This window comes from Balaenoptera borealis (assembly GCF_965194805.1).
Source record: "Balaenoptera borealis genome assembly, chromosome: 6".
NCBI lineage: Eukaryota > Metazoa > Chordata > Mammalia > Artiodactyla > Balaenopteridae > Balaenoptera > Balaenoptera borealis.
The window spans coordinates 85,087,911-85,100,120 of NC_138863.1; the positions used below are offsets into that span (position 1 = coordinate 85,087,911).

Below are 12,210 nucleotides of genomic sequence, written 5' to 3' on the forward strand. Positions count from 1 at the left end.
TTAGTAGTTGTGGCTCACGGGTTTAGTTGCTCCATGGCATGTGGGATCCTCCCAGACCAGGGCTCGAACCCATGTCCCCTGCGTGGCAGGCAGACTCTCAACCACTGCGCCACCAGGGAAGCCCCTGAATTCATTTTTAAGTTCTTTGGATGGAGACTTTAGGGTTCTCTATACAGAGCATCATATCATCTGCAAATAGTGTCAGTTTACCTCTTCCCTTCCAATTTGATACATTTTATATCTTTTTCTTGTCTAATTGCTGTGGCTAGGACTTCCAATACTATGTTAAATAGAAACAGTGAGAGTAGACCTCCTTATTCCTGAATTTAATAGGAAGGCTTTCAGCTTTTCACTGTTGAGTAGTTGAGTGTTATGTTGGCTGTGGGTTTGTTATAATGGCCTTTATTATGTTGAGATATGTTCCCTCTACACCCACTTTGATGAGAGTTTTTACCATTAATGGATGTTGAATTTTGTCAAATGCTTTTCTGCATCTATTGAGATGATCATGTGGGTTTTGTCTTTCTTTTTCTTGATGTGGTTTATCACACTGATTGATTTGCATTTGTTGAACCATCCTTGTGACCCTGGAATAAATCCAACTTAATCATGGTGTGTAATCCTTTTTACATATTGTTGGATTCTGTTTGCTAATATTTTGTTGAGAATTTTTGCATCTATATTTATCAGAGATATTGCCTTTAATTTTTTTTGTGTGTATGTAATGTCTTTTTCTGGTTTTAGTATCTGGGTGATGTTGGCTTTGTAGAATGAATTTGGGAGTGTTCTCTCCTCTCCAATGTTTTGGAATAGTTTGAGGAAGATAGGTGTAAAATCTGATTTATATGTTAAGAATTCCCCAGTAAACTGTCTTACCAATTCATTTCAACATTTAGTGATCGGTCTGTTCAAATTGTTTTTTCTTGACTCAGTTTTGCAGGCTGTATGTTTCTAGAAATTTGTCCATTTCTTCTAGGTTGTCCAATTTGCTGGCATATAATTGTTCATAGTATTCTCTCCTTTTTTTTTTTTTTTTTTGGTATCACTGTGATATTGGTTGCTGTTTCTCGTCTTTCATTTCTTATTTTCATTTGGATCCTCTCTCTGTTTTTTTGATGAGCTTGGCTAAAGATTTGTCAATTTTGTTTATCTTTTTAGAAAACCAGCTCTTGGTTTCACCTTTTCTATTTTCTTTTTGATCTCTATTTATTTCCTCTCTGATATTTATTATTTCCTTCCTCCTGCTGACCTTAGCCTTTGTTTGTTCTTTTTCTGATACTTTAGGTGGTAGTTTAGGTTGTTTATTTAAGATTTTTATTGTTTTCTTCAGGAAGACCTGTATTGCCATGAACTTCTCTCTCAGAATTGCTGTGCTGCATCCCATAGATTTTGTAATGTTCTGTTTTCAATATCATTTGTCTCAAGGTATTTTCTGATTTCTTCTTTGATTTCATCATTAACCCATTGGTATTCTAGTAGCATGTTGTTTAGTCTCTACATTTTTGGTCTTTTCCTATTTTTCTTTCTGTAGTTGATCTTTAGTTTCATATTGCTGTAGTCAGAAAAGATGCTTGCTGTAATTTTTATCCTCTATTTTTATTGAAATATAGTTGATGTAAAATGTGTTAATTTTAGGTGTACAGCAGAATGATTCATATATATATAAATTCAGATTCTTTTCCATTATAGGTTATTATAATGATATTGAATATAGTTCCCTGTGCTATACAGTACATCCTTGTTGTTTATCTATTTTATATATAGCAGTGTGTATGTTAATACAAAACTACTAATTTATTCCTCCCTACCCACTTCCTCTTTAGTAACCATAAGATTGTTTTCTATATCTGTGAGTCTGTTTCTATGTTGTAAATAAGTTCATTTGTATCATTTTTTAGATTTTACAAATAAGTGATATCATATGATATGTGTCTTTGTCTGACTTACTTCACTTAGTATGATAATATCTAGTTCCATCCATGTTGCTGAAAATGACATTATTTCATTCTTTTTTATGGCTGAGTAACATTTCATTGTGTGTGTGTGTGTGTGTGTGTGTGTATATGTATATATACCACATCTTCTTTATCCATTCATCTGTCAAAGGACACTTAGGTTGCTTCAATATTTATCCTCTTAAATTTGTTAAGGCTTGTTTTGTGACCTAGTATGTGGTCTATCCTGGAGAATATTTTGGGAACACTTGAAAAGAATGTGTATTCTTCTCTTTTTGAATGTATTGTCCTGTATGTATCAATTAAGTCCATTTCATCTGTTATGTCTTTAAGGCCTGTGTTGCCTTATTGCTTTTCTGTCTGGATGATCTGTCCATTGATGTCAGTGGGGTGTTAAAGTCCCCTACTATTATTGTGTTATAGCAAATTTCTCTCTCTCTTTTTTTTGTCTCTTAGTACTTGTTTTATATATTTAGGTGCTCCTGTATTGGGTGTGTATATGTTAACTAGTGTTATACCCACTTCTTGTATTGATCCCTTTATCATTACATAATACCCTTCTTTGTCTTTCATTATAGCCTTTGTTTTAAAGTCTATTGTTTATTATAGATTGATATAAGTATTGTTACCTCTGCTTTCTTGTCATTTCTTTTCATTCCATTTTCATGAAAGATCTTTTTTCAACCCCTCACTTTCAGATTGTGTGTGGCTTTTGCCTTGATGTCTTTTGTCTCTTGTAAGCAGCATGTTGCAGGTTCTTGGCTTTTTTTTTTTATCCAATCAGCCGTTCTGTAGTTTGACTGGAGCATTTAGTCCATTGACATTTAAAGTAATTATTGATAGGTATGTATTTATTGTCATTTTATTCTTTGTTTTCCATTTGTTCTTATAGTTTTTTTTTATTCATTTCTTCTTCTTTTTGTTTCTCCTGTTATGGTTTGATTATTTTCTTTTGTAGTATGTTTAAGTTCCTTCCTTTTAGGTTTTTGTGAATTTATTGTATGTTTTTGATTTATGATTACCATGGGGTTATGTACGTTTTCCCATAACTATATCTACTTGTTTTAAACTGATAATCATTTAAATTTAAACACATTCTAAGAGATCGACAATTTTTTACTCCCCTCTGACCCATTTTGTGGTTTTGATGGTCTAGTTTATATCTTCATGTTTATCCTTTACTGTTTATTTTAGTTATAGTCACTTTTACAATTCTTTTGTTGTTGTCATTGTTATTTTTAACCTGTGTACTGGCTTGTTTAAGTGATCTTCAATCTTTACAATAAATTTATTTGTCATTATTATTGGGATTTTCCCTTTCCTATAGTTTCCTGCCTCTTTTCCATTTAGAGAAAACCCTTTAATATTTCTTTTAGGATAGGTTCAGTATTGCTTCATTCTTTCAGTTTTTGCTTGTCTGAGAAATTCTTTATCTCTCCTTCTATTCTAAATGATAATCTTTCTGGGTAGCGTATCCTAGGTTGCAGGTTTTTCCCTTTCAGCACTTTAAATATATCACATCACTCCCTTCTGGCCTGCGAAGTTTCTGCAGAGAAATCAGTTGATAGACTTATGGGGGTTCTCTTTTAAATGACTCTGTCTTTCTTTTGCTGCCTTTAGAATTCTCTATCTTTAACTTTTGTCATTTTAATTATGATATCTCTTGGTGTGGGTCTGTTTGGGTTCATCTTGTTTGGAACCCTCTATCCTTCCTGTACATGGATATGTTTCCTTCTTTGGGTGGGGAAATTTTCAGCCATAATTTCTTCAAATACATCTTTGATCCCCTTCCCCCTCTCTTCTCCATCTGAAACCCCTATTATGTGTAAGTTGGCACATTTTATATCATCCCATATATCTCATATGTTGCTTTCATGTTTTTTCATTTTTCTGTCTGCCGTTCTGACTGGGATATTTCCGTTATTCTATTTATCTTCCAGATCACTTATTCATTTTTCTGTGTCATTCAGTTGGCTATTCATTGCTCTACATTGTTTTTTATCTCAGAAATTGAATTATCTATTTTTTTTTTACTGGGTCATCTTTATGGTTTCTAGTTCCTTGTTACAGTGCCCTGCATTTATATCAATAACCTTTCTTAATTCAGTTAGAATTTTTATTACCTCCTTTTTGAACTTGATGTCTGGTAGACTGATAAGCTCTGTTTAATTATTTAGTCTTCCGGGGTTTTTTGTTGTTTGTTTGTTTGTTGCAAAGCATTGTATTACCAGAGCTCTGGTAGCTTGTATACAGCAGGTATTCAATACTTTCATACCAGGCACAGCCTTGTATCCCACAAATTTATCTTACAGATATTCTCAAAGGAGTAGATGGAGAGGTGCATAAAGTTTGTGAGCTTGGTGGTGAGACAGTGGCTGAACAGCCAGAGAGATGAAAGAGTGTAGGGCTGGTTAAGTGGGGAAGCAAGAAGAGAGTAATGAGAATGTTCATTTAATGAGTTTCCCCTCCACGCCCCCAACATCCTATCCCCTCCCAAACAAGTCATTCAACAATAATCATGCGCTCATTTCTTTGGGGAATAAGGTAAACCTCAGATTACAGAACCAAGGCAAATAATTTTGCAGAATTAGAATGTGTTCATGAAACAAGTCACAATTCAACTGGATTAGACTTCAACATGGAGATGACTGTGTTCCTCCAAATAACCTTCAACTTAGGAAGCTTACACTCCTCCAGTATGTGGAAGGACAATAAATACACTTCCTCCTGCTCTCAGTCCCTGAGGGAAAAGTCTTCTCTCTTGATGGACCAACACTATTTCTTTTTCGCTGTTCTTTTCCTTTCTCCTTTCCTTGGTTTCTGCTTTCCACAAATCTTCTTCAGATGCAACTGCTCATCCTTAAAGTTCTGATGCTCGTCTCTGTAGAGGCCAAGAAAATATAGTGCTCCCATGAGTGCAAAATAACTGTTGTGATTTAGATACCAGTCATAAGTCTCCTTCCTATTGGCCAAAGGCTGCTCACTAAACAGCTTCACCACTTTCATGGATTTGGAATCAGTAGGTCTGGCAACTTCACCAAACAACTGGGCACTCAGATGACTCATGTGAAAGGTGTATTCTGAAACTGAAGACATTTCTTGAGCAGCAAGGAGAAAGAGTCCCTAGTCATGACCTTCCTGTCCTTCACACCCCTTCTTTCAGGGGTTTTGTCTTGCTCTTTTAATTGGGAATAGTTCCTCTGCCTTTTATTTTACTTAACTTTCTCTGTCTTTATGAATTTAGGAGAAATAGTTATCTATTGTGTTCTTGAAGGGGTATTTTTATGTGGGAGCATCCCTATGTAGACTGTGTGTATCCAGTGTCTTTGGTGCAAGGGCTGTTTTTGATGTGGATCCCAACCTTGTCTTTCTTCAGGGTACACTTGTCACTTTCAATTTGATAGGGGGTGTAGTTAGTATTGGAGGATCTAAAGTCTTCACAGGGTGTCAGGTGGGACTTCCTCTCTGCTCTGTGACGGTCACTGCCCTGTCACTGCTCCCCAGTTGCCTGAGCAGAAGCCCTGAGGATTGGGATTGAACAAGCTCTGTTCCCTTTGAGTGCATATTTTGCCTCAAAGAAGGGGAGTGCTGAAGTGAGATTCGTGCACTCAGAGCCCTGATTTGCTATATGTATAGGTGTCCATGGCTCAGCTCAGATGCAGCCCAAGGTTGGGTCTCTTCCCCTGTTATGGTCACCCCAGATCTAGTGCAAGTTTGTGGTGTGAAGTGGGCAGGGCAGGATCATACATTAGGCTGGGGCTGGGGGTCAGTGTGTTGTGGCTGCAGGAATTGAGGTGGCTGTGTTGCTGTCAGAGGTCAGTGCCAATCACGTTGGCACTGATTGAGCTACCACCAAAGTTTGCTGCCAGTGCCCTGCCTGGATCATACCCCAGAGTCCCCCAAGCCTCCTCTGAATCCCTAGATTGAGTCTTCTCCCAAAAAGCTGTCTGTACAAGTTCCAGTGCCAAGCTGTGGCATGGAGTATGCGGGGCCAGAGCATTTGCTCACCTGGGAGTGGGACTCTGGCTGCTGACATGGTGGTTCGCAAGGTGCTGCTTGAGTAAGCACCAGCAATGGTTGTCATCATCCCACACCCTGGGCCATCCCTGTATCCCTAGATTGAGTCTTTTCCCAGGGCCTGTCTGCCCTAGATCCAGTGCCAAGCTGTGGCGTGGAGTGGGTTTGGCCAGAGCATTCACTCAGTTGGGAACAAGGGACCTTGGTGTGCTGGTCAGTGGTCCCTGTGGTGCTGTTTGGGTAAGCGCTGACAATGGTCACAGCTGCTCCACCTGGACCACACCTCAGGCCCCTGGGCTATCTCTGCATAGCCAGACCAAGTCTTTTCCCAGGACCCAGTGGCCTAGATCCCACACCCCACTCAGATTGGGGAACACCTCTAGGTGGCAGCCAGCTGCCAGTACAGAGCTCTTTTTGCCCTGTTTGTTGACAAGCTGCACACTGTTCGTGTGCAACCGTACACTGTTCGTGAGTGGAGTCTAGGCTTTTCCAGTCCCATCTGTCTCAGTGTTTCTCCCAGCAGCCAGGGGAGCTTGTATCCTCTGTGTAGAACCTTAGGACTGGGACGCCCAGTCTGTGGCTCGACCCACTCACTCCCCCAGGGTGAGGGTCTGCCTGAGTGGACCTTCTTTTCCTTACACATCCTTCTCAGGGTGCAAGTCCCAACACTTTGCCTTTTTTCCATCCTACCCAGTTACATGGAAAACTTTTTTGCAGCTTTTGTTGTATAGGAGTTCTTTGCCAGTTTTCCAGTTAGTTTTCTGTGAGAATTATTCCATATGTAGATGTAGTTTTGATGTGGGTGTAGGGGGAGGTGAGCTCCATGTCTTCCTACTCCACCATATTGATCCAGCCTTCTCTCAGACTTTTTTTTTAAATTTTATTTATTTATTTATTTATTTATGGCCGTGTTGGGTCTTCGTTTCTGTGCGAGGGCTTTCTCTAGTTGTGGCGAGCGGGGCCCACTCACTATCGTGGCCTCTCCTTGCGGAGCACAGGCTCCAGACGCGCAGGCTCAGTAGTTGTGGCTCACGGTCCTAGTTGCTCCGTGGCATGTGGGATCTTCCCAGACCAGGGCTTGAACCCGTGTCCCCTGCATTGGCAGGAGGATTCTCAACCACTGCGCCACCAGGGAAGCCCCCAGACTTTTGAACATAGATTGCAGAATCAAAATTCACTTCCACCCTGTACTGGGTAATGTTGGGCAAATCACTTAAGTTCTCTGTGACGTAGTTACACCATGAGTCATATGAAGATAGTAAAATTACTTTCCTTATAGGTTTATTTTGAAAATAATGTGAATTAATACTAAAAATGCTTAGAACAGTGGCTCACATATAGCAAGAGCTATATAAATGTTTGCTATTTTAAAATACAATTACATAGCAAGAATAAATTCCAATAAGGTATGCTTTATACAGTATAAAAAGATAGAATTGTGTTTGAGTTCTCATAGACTCAAAAGAGAGGCAGGAGATGATTTTGTGTGTGTGTGTGTGTGTGTGTGTGTGTGCGTGCTCATGCATGTGCATGCGTGTATATGTATGTTTGTCTATTTTGGCTCCTTCTTTAATATAGCAACTCTAGTTCACACTCCATTTCGCTAAATGAAAGATGTTTACACTTCCTTTAAGGCTGTTGCTCTTGCAGTCCCTCTGGCAGCAGATATAAGAGAATAACATCCTGCTTTGTGTGGCCAAAGATACCTCGGCTGCAAAAATGTTGTGCTGAATTCGTCTGAGGAAATAAAGAATGGGCTGCTCTCACAAAGACTGTATCATGTTTGAAAGAAGTTTAGTCTTTACCTTTCAATTTTCCATGCAGTTAGCTAGTATCCTGAAACATTCCTCAACTCCCAGAACGCAGTCAGCAGCTTCAGGAACTGGCAACATTTATAAGCTCCAAGTAAGTGGTTTCATTCTGTTGATCCCCAGTTCCAAAGGATACATGCGGGTTTTGGTCACAACTGGAAACATCTGAATTTATATTTTAAGTGGAAACCTCATTTGCCATTTTAATGTATATGAAGATTGTAACAATTTTATGGAAGGGATATCTAAGAGAGTTTTATAAAAGTTAAAGAATCAATAGGTGATTTATTCCAACATTTTCCCCATTCCTCAATGATTTAGCATAAAGGACAGTAAAACTTCTAGTATTTTCATTAGGGTTATAAAAGTAGAATCTCTTCCTGGTCCTGGTCCCAATTCTTTTCAAAATGTTTGGGAAAGAGAGAAGGGAAAAGGACAGTTAGTTCTCTATAAATTAGTTCTTTTTACAATAATTATGTATTAAAACCATCCCAAAACTCGGTGACTTATTTCTGTCATAGTCTGCAGATCTCTAAAGTTGGGCTGATCTTGGCTAGGATAAGTTGGACTTGGCTCCAATATGTAGGTTGGGTTCAGATCTACTTCACATATCTCTTGTCTTCTTTGGACTGGCAGTAATACATATTTAAAGCATTTCCCTTCATACTGAAATATAGGAGTGTGAGAACACAAGCCCGACAGTATAAGCATATTTCAAGGGTCACACCATACTGTTCTCTAATATCCAATTTAAGTCAAGGAGTGGGAAAGTACATTCTGCCCACCATAGAATTAAGTTGGGGATGGGTATAAGAGAGGAGTGAATATTTGTTGAAAAATAATTTTGCACAGCTACACGAACAAATCTGGATAACCAACTCAGTTTTCAGAATAAGAAGTACCAGGATGATTGTTTCCAGGGCTTGATATTGGTTCAACTTCTCTTTAAGAAGTATAGACAGGGGACTTCCCTGGTGGTCCAGTGGTTAAGACTCCGTGCTTCCACGGGATGGGACGTGGGTTCGATTCCTGCTCAGGGAACTAAGATCCCACACGCTGCAGGGCATGGCAAAACAAAACAAAACAAAAAAGAATAAAAAAGAAGTACAGACACATGTACTTTGGGTCCTTTTGTGAGTTCAGATGGAAAATTAAAATATACTCTCTTCTCAAGGCCCTTGGCCCACACACCCCTTGCATCACTATAAACACTTGGTGCCAGAAAATCATCCTTGATTCATGCCTTGGGCCATAAAAACTTAAAACGGCTTCTACTCTTCTCTAAAAACTTATTCTTCAATCTTCTGGCTTCTTCCTACCACGAAACCATAATCCATAATTATCAGAAATCTCTAAATTGCCAATCCAAATAGTTTTACTTTAAGTCTTCTGAACTCAAGAAAGTTTAATGAGTTATTACTTTATGAACCATAAACTGTAATAGATGGTGGAGATGCAAGACTGAACCACACTGCTATGATCTCTGCTCTCATGGAAAGTAAATATAGTTGGGAATACAGACAGATAGGCTATTGTATATTAACATATGAAAGCTTCTGTGATAACAGATGAGCAGAGCAGGAAAGGTAATGGAAGAGAGGTATCAGTAGAAGAAAATTTGGGCTCTGGATTTAGGAAGTGATATCTAAATTGATACCTAAAAGATGGGTGTGATAAAAGGATGGGATGTGTATATGTGAGTGGGTTAGGGTTCTCTAGGCCAAAGAACCCCAAATGTATTGAAGTCAATAAATGTTAAATGCTTGAAAAAAATAAAAAATATAGAATTCATTGGTTCAACTAATTTATCCTTTAACAAATATTTACTGGGTTCCTGGAATGTTCTAGACACAGTTCTAAGTGCTGGGACTCAAGCAGACAAAACATAAAACAACAAAAAAATATTGAGTGTGTGAGATAGTAACAACTCTTCTGGAGAAAATTCAAACAAGAAGGGTAATATAAGTTGTCAGAGTGAAAGTCAGATTCCATTTTAAATAAGTAGGTCAAGGAAAAGCCTCATTAAGAGATCGACTAAAGAGATGAGAGAGCAGGCATACAAAGAATTAGGTGCAGAGCACTCCACGCACAGAAAAGAGCAAGTAAAAGGCTTGCAGTGAAGTAGTCGTTGGTGCATTCCAGGAACAGCTAGGAGGCCTGTGTGACTGAGTAAAGTAAGGAGCAAAAGAGTGATGCAATTTGACCTATGTTTTAATAGGTTCACTCTGACAGCTTGGTGAAAAATAGGATGTAGAAAATGTGTAAGATAGATAGTATAAATGATGTAACAAACCCCCAAATCTCAGGGGCTTAATAAAATATGTATTTATTGTTCATAACAAACCCAATGTGGATGTTTCTGGATGGGCAGGTTTCTTGATCACTCTCTTCCAATTAGTGACAGAGGGGTCCATATTCTTTCCATCTTGCAATGGAAGGGTCTTCTGCAAAAAGACTCCACGGTTTCTGGAGAAGAGGAAGAGAGCATAAGAAATGAGTACTGCATAATTAATAACCTTGCCTTCCATGGGCTAGAATTATCCACATGGCTCCACCTATTTGCTAGGAGTCTGGGAAATTTAGTTCTTGGTTGGGCATTCACCTTCAAGTAAAACATACACATAAACCTAGCCATTTCTACCATATGAAATAAGAACAAAGGAAGGAAAATCAGTTTGGAGGCTATTGCAATAATATGTGTGAGAACAGATAGGGATTAGACTAGAAGCCTAACAATGGAAGTGGCTGTAATCTGGATATATTTTGAATATAGCACTAATAGGATATGCTTACTGATTTGATGTGGAGTGAAAAGAAAAGGGGAGAAATCAAGATTGACTTTAAGATATTTGGCCTAGGCAATAGGAAGAACTAAATGTCCATAATAGAGATGATGAAAAGTGTAGATGTTTTCTGGGAGACGATGAAGAATTGTATTTGGATTTGTTAAATTTGACTTGCTTACTAGATATTTAAGGACAGGTATTACCTACTAGATATTTAAGGACAGGTAAGTACTATGCAGTTGGATTTATTAGTATGCAATACATGGGACAAGTCTTGGATGGACATAAACATTGGTGATATATAGCCTATTCATAATATTGGAAGCCATAAGTCTTGAGAAAGCTTAGATGAAAACAGAGAGGTTCAGAAAGAAGTCCTGAAGAAGATGAAAAATCTGCACAGTAAACAGAAGAAAAGCAACCATTAAGGTAGGAGAAAAACTAGTAGATGTGACACTCTGCAAGTCAAATGAAGAAAGTGTTTCAAGGAAAATGCCATGACCCATAATGTCCATTGCCAATGATAGGTTCAATAAAATGAGGTCTAAAAATTAGCTGTCAGATTTGGGTCTGAAGGTCATTGATTTCCAGTTCTGGTAGAAAGCTGGGTGTAAAAGCCTGACTGGAGTGGGTTCAAAGAAAAAGAGAAACATTGGAGGCAGTGAATATAGACACCTTTTTAGTGAGTTTTGCCGTAAAGGAAAATAGAGAAAGGGACTAGTAGTTATAGGGCAAAATAAAAAGCAGCATTCACTTGTTTTTAGATAAAACGTGGGGCAATTAAGTGCATGTTTGTATGTTATCAGAAATGATCCAGAATGCCGAGGAAAAGTTCATGATTAACAAGAGGAGAGAACTGGTGGTGTGAGATCCTTCATTATACAAGAAGGTATGAGATTATGAGATCTAATGCCTAAGTAAAGGGTCTGGCCTTAGCCAAGAGCATAGAAAGACGAGGAAAGATTGAGTAGATGGTGGTGGGTGAATAAATATGGCAGTCGGAGTCCCAGGAAGTCTTTTCCAATTGCTTCAGTTCTTGCACTAAAATAGGAAGCAAGGTTGTTATCTAGGTGAGTGATGATGGGGGATGAGTTGCTGAAAATTGAGCAAAAAGAGAAGGTCATAAATAGTCATTTAGGAATGTGAGAGAATGAAAGCACTAGAGGAAAGTAGTGTGATTGCCTGACAACATTAAGGGCCCAATTGAGTTTAAATTAATTAAGATTGAGGCTTTGCCAATTAAGTGCCAGGAGGAGAGAAGAGGGCAAGAGAAATGAGGGTATATGTAAGGAAATGATTATGATAATGGGCCATGGAATTAAGCCGGATATAATAATAAGTAAGGATTTAGGGGAGTGAGGAAAAATGAAAGCATGGTGGGATGTTTGAATGTGTCAAAGAAGTTGGAGTTGAGAAACTCGCTGTAAGTCTATGCCATGGTGCTGCAAGAGTGAGAGATTCTGAATTGATATTATGGAAAGAGTTGAATTATTGGTAACAGCAAGGTCTAACATAGGACATTAGGAGTGGATGACTGAAAAAAGGCAGAGGCCAAAATCATTGGAAGGGAGCTCAAGAAATGGAGAGGCTAGGGTATGAGTAGGATCATCTATGACTATGTGGATATTGGAATCCTCAGAA

At 38.6% G+C, this 12,210-nt stretch overlaps 1 long non-coding RNA gene and 1 pseudogene across 3 annotated transcripts in view; both read right to left on the reverse strand.

Moving 5' to 3' along the window:
• Positions 1-89: 89 nt before the first annotated feature.
• Positions 90-6,915, reverse strand: LOC309631155 (small ribosomal subunit protein mS33 pseudogene; annotated as a pseudogene). Its single transcript has one exon. The product of its transcript is annotated as a small ribosomal subunit protein mS33 pseudogene (transcript).
• Positions 6,916-8,048: 1,133 nt separating this feature from the next.
• Positions 8,049-12,210, reverse strand: part of LOC309631158 — a 163,096-nt gene continuing 158,934 nt past the window's right edge. For both annotated transcript variants that reach the window (XR_014246110.1, XR_014246111.1), the window contains one exon: positions 8,049-10,249. This is a non-coding gene — a long non-coding RNA (uncharacterized lncRNA). The remainder of the gene's footprint in view (positions 10,250-12,210) is intronic.